The 12,987-nt window shown below is 34.5% G+C and overlaps 1 protein-coding gene across 4 annotated transcripts in view; it reads left to right on the top strand.

The window, feature by feature from the left end:
* Positions 1–6,335: 6,335 nt before the first annotated feature.
* The window catches only part of pou6f1 (POU class 6 homeobox 1), a 28,580-nt gene continuing 21,928 nt past the window's right edge, over positions 6,336–12,987 (top strand). For 3 of the 4 annotated variants that reach the window (XR_015522589.1, XM_087305049.1, XM_087305050.1), the window contains exon 1: positions 6,336–6,703. The gene's annotated coding sequence lies outside the window, so the exon portion shown is untranslated. 4 annotated transcript variants of the gene reach the window in all.

Below are 12,987 nucleotides of genomic sequence, written 5' to 3'. Positions count from 1 at the left end.
TTGTATGCTGGGTAAGTTGGCGGTTCATTCCGACCCCTGATGAATAAAAGGGACTAAGCTGAAGGAAAATGATTGAATGAATGGAATGTATTTTCATTTGTCGTGACTGAAAATCAGAGTTATTCCACCAAGATGCAGTTAAAATGTTCAAAAGTTTATATAAATGTTTGAAAATGTCACCAGTTTTTGCTGTTATACACTGTAAAACAATTCTACACAATCGATTTGTGTTGGGACAACATGAAGGAATTAAGTTAACTTATTAGTTTTTACAAATTTAAGTTGATTGAGCATGAAATAATTAAGTTGCACCAAAAGTAACACAAGAACTGTGTTGTTTTCAGCTTTTTTTTAATAAGTAGTTTGAACAAACAGCAAACTTAATTATTTGAGTGTATGCAAAAAGTTCTAATCTAAACGACAAGAAAATAATCAATAATTGTTTATAGGTCTTCATGTTAATGAGTGGGCTGTGAGCTAAACTGAAAAATCTAATTGTACTAAAATGTTTTTACAAAATGTTATTTTTATTATATTATACAGTTCTCATTACACAGATGCTTGTTCAGGTGATCTTTCTTGTTATATATTTGCATTTAGATAGTTATTTAATACTATAATGCTGGATGTGCCAAAACTTTTTTCATTTAAACAAGGAGAAAATTGAAGTAAATGCGTTTGGGAACAGAGATGAGGTTCTCAAGGTGAATGCGTACCTTGGCTCTAAGGGTCACCAACAAAAATTAAGGTCAAGAATCTTGTGATTTTATAGTCTGATCTGAGTTTCAGTAGTCATGTCAAAGCAGTTAGTAAATCAGCATACTATCATCTCAAAAACATAGCAAGAATCAGATGCTTTGTTTTCAGTAAAGACTTAGAGAAACTTGTTCATGCTTTTATCAGCAGCAGGGTGGATTACTGTAACAGCCTCCTCACCGGCCTTCCTAAAAAAGACAGTCAGAAAGTTGCAGCTCATCCAGAACGCTGCTGCCAGGATTTTGACCAGAACCAGAAAATCAGAGCACATCACACCTGTCCTCAGGTCTTTACACTGGCTCCCAGTTACATTCAGAATAGATTTTAAAGTATTATTACTTGTCTATATATCACTAAATAGCCTAGGACCTCAATACATTACAGATATGCTTACTGAATACAAACCTAACAGATCACTCAGATCTTTAGGATCATACAAACTACAAATTCCAAGAGTTCAGTTAAAGCAGGGTGAATCGGCCTTTAGCTACTAACATCGCCCCCCGCTGCTGGAATCAGCTTACAGAAATGATCAGATGTGCTCCAACATTAGGCACATTTTAATCCAGACTAAAAAACCCATCTGTTTAGCTGTGCCTTTACCTGTGCTACGTCTGACTGATTGCACTATTGTTAAACCGAATTGTTTATTGTTCAATCCGCTTAAATCTGTAAAAACTTTTAAGTTAGCTTAATCAATTTGTGTTGGGACAGCATAAGGGAATTGTGTGGAACTGTATTTTTTACAGTGATAATGAAGACGACAACTCCCATGATTTCACACGTAGTCACGGAGTCATCAAACTACGCCTTTGTTTGTTTTAAATACATACCCTTTAGCAGCAAAGATGACAAATTGTGCTTTTAAATATCTGATGTGAATATTTTTGCATGTAAAAGGAAGAATATTTAAAAAAATTGCATTTTGCGATAGCATGTTAACAATGCTGCATTTAATATGTCAAGTCCAACATGTTTCATTATTGCAGGGAAAAGAAAGCTTCACTACAACTTTCGAATGCAAGCAGCCATGTTTGACTGTTGCATGAAAACAAATCCGAAATTTGAACAGTGTAAACAAACAAAAAGAATTACTTTTAACATCACAACCACTGTTGTATGATATTTATATCAACCTGAAAAGATCAACAACAATCAGAAAAGAAAAAGAAAAAAAAATCTTGACATGCAACTTATTCTCACTCAAAGGCGTCAAAATCAAAAGCATGGTGAAGCACCTTACATGTCAATATGAGGGTGGCCCTATAGGGTTGATTGCTTGATCATACAGTATTTCAGCATACATAATAAAATAGTCAGATAAAAAACAGCATATCCTGTCTGCTTGGTTTCAGAGATGAACATTGACATGTAAAGACACTTTCGTGTTAAATACCTAATTTCAAGAGTTCACACTTAGCTCATGATTTATACATAGCTTGTTTGGCATGCTATCCCGGGAGAGAGCCCTGAGCTCAAGGGATCCTCGAGCCCAGGGCTCCCCCCTTTTGCAGGGCGAGTGGAGATTGAGCTCAGGTCTATCTCAAACTCCCCCGCTGCTGAGACCAAGGCGAACTTCCTGAGAGTAAGATATTATAAAAAAGGTTTAGGCTTATTTTATCTATAATATAGAGCACATTTGGATGGTGGGAGGAAACTGGGGAACCCGGGGGAAACCCATGCGGACACGGGGAGAACATGCAAACTCCACACAGAAATACCATATGGCTCAGCGAGGACTTAACACCATTGGTATTCTTGCTGTGAGGCCACAGTGCTAGTCACTGGGCCACCGTGCTAACCCATTCTGGATAAAGGAGGAAGAAGGGGAGGAGGGGGGTTTCTTCCAGACGAAGATAGTTGTAGAAAGGAAATGAGGATATATAGAGTGATTTGGGATCCTTTGATTGGAGGATCATAATTAGCTAATGTGGACCAGCTGGGTCAATCATGAGCACATGCTCCTCTCGAAATTAGTTTAAAATTAAACTTCACTTATTGTATAATCATTGCGATATAGATATTGCGATATGATTATTTGTGATATTTTGATCATTTCGATATATTGACCAAGTCTATATCCATAGGGTTTTTAATTATGGGACATTTCTGCACTTGACGAATCTAAAATTGCATCAACAGGCTCCAGGAAGAATGCCAAGATGTTTCATTAACATATTTTGCAATATTCAATCCAATACATCAAATCTCAAATAGGAATAGTGATAAAAATTTAGTTTGGCACCTGTGTGATTAAATTAAATGTCATCTATGCATTTTTATGGGCCGTCCTACATCCCTCAGGCAGCATAAAGATGAGTTAACCTCTCCTCTGCTGTGCATCCTGGCGGAAATCAAAACAGGACCAGTCTTTGTCAAAGAGGCTAAAAGATATTTCTGATTAACATTTTTGATTTTACGATCCAAAATGTTTTTTTTTTTATCAGATGCATATCCAGAATGAAACGGCTCCTATTAGTTTGGGCCTGTACTGGATGTGAACCTAATTACAGATTCGTCCGTATTCAGCAATCCCAGTTCTCCTTTGAGCTCCATGGCAATATGCTGCTAATGCATGCAAATGGAGGTGTTTGCCAGCTGGCTTGGCAACAGAGGAACGACACAGAGTGTGTTTAGAGACATGGTGTCTCTTTCATAAGCCCGTTCATTATTAAATAAAAAAATAAAAAATTGAATAAGCCTTGTATATCAAATATCATCAAAATGCATTGGATTTTTCTTGAAAATGAGAATGAAAGAGCCATGGATGCATTAATAAAACTTTCTCAAAAAATATAAAACCATCACAACAGAGAGGTTTTAGAGATTTACATATAAGAACAATGCAACAGATGCATTTACGTGCACTGCTCTAAAATCTCTAGCGAGCAAACAGAAGGAGAATTGGAGAGATTAAATTCTGTTTTTTTTACTATTTTGTTTTTGAATTTTTGTTGTTGTAACCATTTATTCTGTTTATTTATTCTATATATATATATATATATATATATATATATATATATATATTTATTTATTTAGCATCGGCGACTTGGTGGTGCAGTAGGTGGCATGTTAAGACTCACAGCAAGAAGGTCACTGGTTCGAGCCTTGGCTGGGTTGGCTTTTCTGTGTGGAGTTTGCATATTCTGCCCGTGTTCGTGTGGATTTCCACCGGGTGCTCCGGTTTCCCTCACAAGTCCAAAGACATGTGGTATACGTGAATCTGGCAGGCTAAATTGTCTGTAGTGTAGTGTGTGAATGAGTGTGTGTAGATGTTTCGCAGTGACGGGTTGCGGCTGGACGGGCATTCGTTGCATAAAACGTGCTGGATAAGTTGGCGGTTCATTCCTTTGTGGCCGCTGGGGCTAATAATTTTGACCTTAAAATGGTATTTAAAAAATTAAACACTGCTTTTATTCTAGCCCAAATAAAGCTTTCTCCAGAAGAAAAACTATTATCAGACATACTGTAAAAATTTCCTTGCTCTGTTAAACATAATTTGTGAAATATTTAAAAAAGAAAAAAAAATCAAAGGGGGGCTAATAATTCTGACTTCAACTGTATATTTAGTACATATGTAATCATTTATTCTGTTTATTTATTATATAGGTATTTAACACAAAAGTTTCTTTGTTGTTACATGTCTATCCGTCTGATGAAGAGCGTGTGGTTTGAATCGTTACACGCTTTGTGTCAGATTTTTTAATTTAATAAATTTGTATTTTTGGAGCTTTGGTGTTGCCGCCTTTGATGAATATTTACATGTCAATCTGTGAAACCAAGCAGACTGGACATGCAGTTTTTTCCCCCCAAAAATCTATGTATATATGCTTAATATTTCCTTTAAAGTGTTGTATAATAATGGCGGCGCAGTGGGTAGCACGTTCGCCTCACAGCAAGAGGGTCGCTGGTTCGATTCTCGGCTCAGTTGGTGTTTCTGTGTGGAGTTTGCATGTTTTCCCTGCGTTTGCGTGGGTTTCCTTCGGGTACTACTCCGGTTTCCCCCACAGTCCAAACACATGCGGTAGAGGTGAATTGGATAGGCTAAATTGTCCGTAGTGTATGAGTGTGTGTGTGTGTGTGTGTGTGTATGTGTGGATGTTTCCCAGAGATGGGTTGCGGCTGGAAGGGCATCCGCTGTTTAAAAAACTTGCTGGATAAGTTGGCGGATCATTCCGCTGTGGCGACCCCAGATTAATAAAGGGACTAAGCCAACAAGAAAATGAATGAATGAATAAATGAACGTTGTATAATAATAAAAACTGCAGAGATGTACATTAAAAACAGTTTTAGGTTCTTTAACTTTTCAATCACATTGTTGCTTTCAAACCACAAGTATATAATAACGGTAATAATTAGATTAATAAACAATTATTGTCTTTATTTTTCAAAATAATGCTCTAATTAATAATAAATTGATATTTTATATGATTTATTGGTTAGCTTTATTTTAATTATGCTTAACATTATAAATAGCTGAAGTAGACCGACAAGAATAGGAATGTTTTTAAATAAATATACTTTGCATTTACATTGTTGTTTTGGGGAAATACAACTACATAATGATAATAATGATAAGTATGAGACAAATTTATTTTTACAGTCATCATTTGGTCATACATAATCATTCATTCATTTTCTTTTCAGCTTAGTCCCTTTATTAATCAGGGGTCGTCACATCGGAATGAACCACCAACTTATCCAGCATTTGTTATATGCAGCAGATGCCCTTTTAGCTGGAACCCATCACTGGGAAAATACATAATCATATTAATTAATATTAAATTGCTCATAATAATATTTATTGTTATTGCACAACATGACATTTTTAAATAATCAGCTTAACTGTGCTTATTCAGACTTTATTTCTATTACTGTTCCTGCTGCTATATTCAAAATAATAATAATAAGAAAATATTAATGGATTTATTTCTGTGTTCATCATCATGTTAGAATAATTATTTTATTATTTTATTATTATCTCTGTTTAGTTCTGTTTTTCATGTTTTACATGGCATCATGTAATAAAATAAACCTACATAACTTCCCATAAAAGCTTTTAAAACGTTACTTATTTAAAATCAAAGCTACACAGTAGTATGAGCTGAATATTCATATTTTTATGAAAGATATACTGATGTGAACGTCATAGTTTTGGGGAAGAAAACAAGCCCCTAATACAATATAGTTTTGGTAAGATGAATAAAAAAAACACCATATCATGCTATTTTATAATCATTATTGATATTATGAATAGGTTATCATCACAATAAATAATTAATTGATCATATTATAAGTATTACTCACAATTATATCATTGTATTTGTGAAATGCAACCATATACGTAATATTATAAATCAATAATATGCATGATATCATTATAAACATCATAATATTGCAGTCATTTTAAAAATATTTTACTTTTAAATAATAAAAAAAGATAAATAATGAATTTAGCACGTTATTAAAACATTACGGTTATTTATTTTGATAGAAGAGTGCAAGTTCACTTTGTATCAAGTGTTCAGTGAACTGCAGTGACACTGTCCCTTTAAGACGGCCATCGCTCCAGTTCTGTCGAGCCAGCGCCATTTTTTCAATGCGAGACTCGGCCTGCATAAATTATGTTCATGACGTAGTGCAAAAGAGCAAATTTGTGTTAATTTTTCGGCACTTTTCTACAGATAAGGGGTTACCTTGGCTATTAAGGTGCACTTGCTCCACCGGCACGACAGTTTGCGGAAAGACGCCATTAAACATTTAGTTGAAAAGAAGCCCAGACTGCTTCCCCGAGCCTCCTTATCAATGCAAATAGCTCTTTTGTGTGCATTCGCAGCGCGCGTCGGAAGCTGTGAGATGAATTTTTAATTATGCATATTTAAAAACAAACTGTGGCAAAGCTCGCCGAAGGAGGAGAAAATAAAGAAAATAGTCCACCTTTCAGCGGGTAAGTCGTGAATATGAGCGCAGCTCGCATGCATTTTTGCACAACGCGATACGAAGTCGCGGAGCCGAAATGAGTTTTTGGTTAATATGCAATGGTCTTAATTAGCATAATTTATATATTTATGATAAAGAGAAAGGAAATACATCAAATGCCGTCCCGAGTCATGGCATATTGGCATGTGAGGAGGGTGATCAGTAGATGAAGTGTGTGTCCCGTGGGGAGAGTTTTATTTTTGCATTGTGAATGTGTTGCGAGGGCTGCTGTAGTACCTCACAGGCCTGCCTGACTGCTTGATGTTGAAAATGCGCAAAGCTTACATAATGCTCTATTGTTTTAGGAGAATTACATGCGCAGATTTAGAATGCAAGACGTATATGTCGCGTTCCAAATGTTCGGTGGTGACATTGGAACGCGTTCGATCGATATTTATAGGCGGAGAATGTACCACGTTCTTCTTTGAACTGTGTTTACGTTTACTTTGAGGTAACGTTAAGTGGGATTTCATATTTTACGTTGACAACCTTGAGCTCGGGCGTCATGGACGTGACGTTATACACTTTATTACGTCATGATTGTCTAGTCTGTATCTTGCAGAGATTTACCATGGTAAACTTGTTTAATAGTTCCCGCCAGAATGTTAGTTGCTGTTCTTATTTTGATAAATATATCATGAGATATATCATGTATGAAGTGCATTGAAATTGTGTGTTTGTGTATGTAACAGTGGTGGCTTGTCAGATTTATTATTGTAGTAAAAAAAGTAGCAGAAACTATACCATGGTAAATGTTAATGGTGTATTTATAATGGAATATAATACAAATAAGTGTTACAGGAACAGACGAACGGCTAGTTGTGGTTTTAGATTATAGTATTTAGTTTAGAAAGTTTTTAATAGTTAGATTTAGTTACACTACATCACATAACCTTTATAACCTCATATGTAATTCAACAGACTTCTTTCATGTTTGCAAATATTTCCTATAAAATAGGATATTTATCACGTCATATAATCGTAATAATTTAATAAATTAATATTTTAAGTTGACAGTCTTTTGACCCTTTAGTTTGTGGCTTCAGTCATTGTTTGGATATTCTTTTAAATTTGGAAGAACTACAACTGATATTGAAATGTATATCATTATTGTTCAATATGGAAAAAAATTAATCGAGATTGCCCAGCCCATCATGGACGTGACATTATACACTTTATTACATCATGATTGTCTGGTCTGTACCTTGCAGAGATTTACCATGGTAATCTTAGTTAATATTTCCCGCCAAAATGTTATAGTTGCTGTTACTTATTTTGACTAATATATGTAATGGGAGGTAATTGTAACAGTGCATTGAGATTTGTTTGTGTGTGTTTATGACAGTGGTGGCTTGTCATATTTGTCACATTTATTATTGTACTAAAGAAAGAGGAGCAGAAGCTTTACCATGGTAAATGTTAATGGTATATTCATAATGTTATATAATATAAATAAACTAGTGTTACAGGAACAGATGAACTGCTGTGTTGTGCTGTTTTACATTATAGTATTTCGTTTAGATATACATATTTTAGATTAACAGTTTTATTTAGGCAAATTTCAGAATGGAATACAGAATACAACTCTGTAAAGATTACAAAATCAACATTTTACCCTATTAACAAACCCAACCCAAACTAATCTCTAGCTATGACTTTAAGGGCTTGGCTATCATTAAATACAATTAAAGCTTTCATCTTTATATAATGATGAGAACGTTAAAATAAAATACAATCAAAAAATGAATAGGTAAGTCCAGTCAATAGCATATCACATTGACATTGTCACAATCAGTATATTTCTCACACATTTATTACTGTTCCATTTCCAAACAGGTTAAGTACCTGGACCATTATTTGTTTAGCTTGTCCATTGAAAATCTAAAGCCAGCCGAATGTGTTCATAAACTCTTTTCCAAAAATCCTGAATTTTTGTACAAGACCAGAGCGTGAACTAAATCACCGTTTTCTGTCTTACATCTCCAACAAAAAGGTGTATATTTTAACCGGAGCCTAAACAGTCTAAAAGGAGTCCAGTAAAAGCAGTGTATAATCTTGTTTAGAAAGTGTTTATTTGTTAGATTTAGTTGCACTGCTACATCACATAACCTTTATAACCTCATATTATGTAATTCATCAGGCTTTTTTCATATTTGCAAATATTTCTTTGATTTACTTTTCTTTATTGTCCACAAGTGGAAATTTATCTTTGGCTTCACCAAACAACCACATCAGCATTCACATTACACTTATTACAGAAAAACAGGCAACACAAATACATTCAATATCATTGATTCATTTATTTTCTTGTCAGCTTAGTCCCTTTATTAATCCGGGGACGCCACAGCGGAATGAACCGCCAACTTATCCAGCAAGTTTTTACGCAGCGGATGCCCTTCCAGCCGCAACCCATCTCTGGGAAACATTCACACACACACACACACACACACACACACACACACACACACACTCATACACTACGGACAATTTAGCCTACCCAATTCACCTGTACCGCTTGTCTTTGGACTGCGGGGGAAACCGGAGCACCCGGAGGAAACCCACCCGAAGGCAGAGAGAACATGCAAATTCCACACAGAAACACCAACTGAGCCGAGGTTCGAATCAGCGACCCAGCGACCTTCTTGCTGTGAGGCGACAGCACTACCTACTGCGCCACTGCCCTGCCCCACATTCAATATCGTCACATAAATCATAAAAAAATTCAACCCTATTAATACTTAAAACCCAATATTTATAATTCTAATGGCAGTCGGCACAAAGGACATTTGATAAAACTTTTTCTGTACTTGGGTTTGCCTAGAATGTATTTTTTATGGCAAGAGCTGAAATTTTATATTTCTGATAAAATGGGATTTGTCATATAATCTTAATATTTTAAGAAATTTATATATTTTTAGTTTACAACACATTTTTGATTGTAATGGGATGTCACATGTAGGCATGGGACGATAACCGTTTTCAAGGTATACAGAGGTTTAGAAAAGTCAAGGTTTTAAAACTGCCAACATTTTCTGTAATACCGTTCCCAAGGAAGAAAAAAATATCCAAAGCAGAAAAAAATATCCAAAGATGGCATTTTAAATTGCAAAGAGATCTGTATTTTTAAACTAATAAAGTCAGCAAAAGTCAATGATTCATTTGAATTATTTAGTTTAATATGTTTACTGTTCAAAAATATATTATAAATATTTCAAAAAATAAAATATATTAAAATATAATAAAAAAAAAACTAAATAATAAAAAATATAAAATTTTCAAAGGGGAAAAAGTTTTTGTTTTTTTACTCAGACATAAAAAATAATATATTTTAGATCAGTAATCACAATACTGTGATACTGATATTTTTATCCAAGGCTATCATACTGTCAGAAACTTATACCGGCCCATGCCTAGTCACATGTCATATTTGCACTAAATCATGATGGTTTAAATTTCTGTATTTTCATGTAGTGTGTCAGTAGAAACTTACAGTTTACATTTACAGACATTCTTTTGAGTTATTGTTATAATCCAGTAACCATCTCTAATGTGTCTCAAAGTTTCTTACATTAAATGGCACTGAATCACATTTTTGTCCCTTTATAACTATATATTTAATTCAACATTTTTCTGTATTCTTTTAAGTAATTCTGATAAAATGGGACGTTTGCTAATTTTCATTTACACTAAATCATAAATTTATTTTTACTTTCATAATATTATCCATTTCAGACTGAAATGAGACAATTTGTCAATATTTAATTGTTCTAAATAGAGCTGAACAATATATTGTTTTAGCATTGATATCGCATGTGTGTATTCGCAAAGCCACATTACAGGATAAGATTATTTTCTTAAATTATGTATATAATAATGACTATTTTGCTTTACATTTGATTTTTCAATTTCTGTACTTGAATATGGTTTGACTCCACAGAAAACCATAAAGCACTGATTATTTATCTTTTGGTTTTGATCTGTCATATTTATATCTGCTTGTAATTTATTTTATGCACACGCACTGCATAGAAAATGACTTGGATCATCTCAGTCGATCATCAATAGAGCTACTCAAATCATCGGGTGAAATGATATATATCTCGCAATAAATATATATCACAGCAAAACAAAATATCACAATGTCAGATTTTTCCAATACTGTGCAGCCCTAGTTCTAAAGCATTTTTTCCTTATAACTTAATATCTGCAATTCATTTTTGTTGTTTTTTTATGACAACAATTTTTGTTGTTTTGTTATGAAATGTTTTGCTTGAAATTGGATATTTGTTAGGTTTAGTGGTAATTTTTGCATTTATTACATATTATTTTGTAATGTAATAATAATATTACTTGCATATTGTTAATGATTTATGTTGAACTGGGACAATTGTAAGATTTAATTGTAAGATTAATTTTATCTCAATATTTTTTTAGCTTCATAATTAAAAATGTCAGTTAGTGCAAGTAAATCTAACCATTGCCCCATTTAAACTAGCCGACTAGCCAAACTGGTGGCGAACTCTGCAAAACCTCACCTTTATTTTTTTTCATCAAGTTGTACCAACGTAAATGTCTGCGTTCAAGACAAAAGAAAGAAAAGTTTTCTTTTAGCCTTATAATTTGATGTTGTCACCATGTTGCTTTGTCTTCGCTCTACTGGTTGTTTCCAGGTAATGGAAAAAACAACGAGCTCACAACATCCGAACAGATAAGAGGAACTGAAAGCAATATGGTTTTTACAGCATCACAGAGAAGGTAGCATGTTTCTCGAATATAAGATTGTGTTTGCACACAATTGACAAATAGTCGCAGGCAAATGAAACGTTCAAGAGTTCACACTTAGATATTACTTGATAATAATAGCAGGTTTGGGATGCTGTCCAGGGAGAAAACCCTGAGCTCGGAGATCAGGGCTCCTGCCTGGTCAATGAGCATGTAAAGGGGTATGAGATCAAATAGTTTTCGAGAGCTCCCCCTGGTAGAGAAAGGGAATGATTGGGTTGATGGGGGCGATTTTTAAAAAAAAAACGAATAAGTTTGGAAAGATCCGATTGGCTTACTAATGATAACAGATGACAGACCAGTCGCTATCAATCAAATCACGTGCTCCTCTCGAATATAGTTTGTGTAACTTCACCTAAGGTTGGCTCACACTGTGCGGTTTATTTTATTTATTTATTTTTTTAACTCCTGAACATTTGTTGCATGTCAGACTGCACGAACATGGCTCCCTCCCATGTCACATTATAAGATCTCAGCTGAACGACAAGGAAGGCGCGCCAAACTCGAAAGAAAATGCCCCTGAAGTTTGATGTCATCCACCCGTGACACTTTCAATATCCTGTGTTCTGAAATGATTCCTCAAAGCAAATGTAAACAATCAGTAGCAGCAAATTTGCACTCAGCTTGTCTCAAAAGTAAAACCAGGAAAATAAAAAATGTTTTGACATTTCCCTTTGGTCATTTGAATTGTCGCATGGATTCACGTCATTAAATTCGGCGCTCCTATTTGTTCTTGGATTGACGCTCATCGCAGCTGTTGTCACACTTCCGGAAAGTGTCTGAAATCCGACACTGTCAAAACTTCATCGGAGGAATAATTTGATCGCAACGGGCACTAAGTGGCTGTCTGTGAACATGTCAAACCAACGATCAAAGATCACAGATTTTAGCCTAGGATTTCAGGAATCTTTTAGGATTTCCCAAATTTGTCTCAGATGACAAAATCTTGGCAGAAATCTCACAGTGTGAGTAGGGCTTTAGTGACAAGGCAACTCTGGCCTGATCAGGCCAGTAATGATCCTGTCTACTGTCCCCAGCATCTCACACGCTGATTCCGGGCCATCGGGCAGTTCTTATTATTGAGTCACATTTATTGAATCACATTTATATGTTTATTCTATAAATGAAAATATATAATAGAAAAAAATCCATATTGTCAAGTATTTGGGATTGAAATAGGATATTTGTTAGATTTAGTTGCAGTAAATTACCCTTATTAAAATGTTCTTTCCCTGTCTTACAATAGTAAGAAAAAAAATTACTACTTTAAAAATGTATCTTTCATGATCCTATGCTGTGAAATATCATAATAATGCAGTATCCAGAGAAAAAAATATATGATGAGACATTTTATTTAGTAATTTACCCGAAATTTATGTTCTCTGGCAGGTGGTGCACTACAAAAAAAAAAAAATGCTTTTCTTGCTTAGATTTTTTGTCTTGTTTTTAGTTCAAATATCTAAAAATTTC

This window comes from Danio rerio, chromosome 23 (genome assembly GCF_052040795.2).
Source record: "Danio rerio strain M-AB ecotype USA chromosome 23, GRCz13ab, whole genome shotgun sequence".
NCBI lineage: Eukaryota > Metazoa > Chordata > Actinopteri > Cypriniformes > Danionidae > Danio > Danio rerio.
Note: the sequence above shows the minus strand (reverse complement) of the source record. Positions and strands in the feature narration are given on the sequence as shown.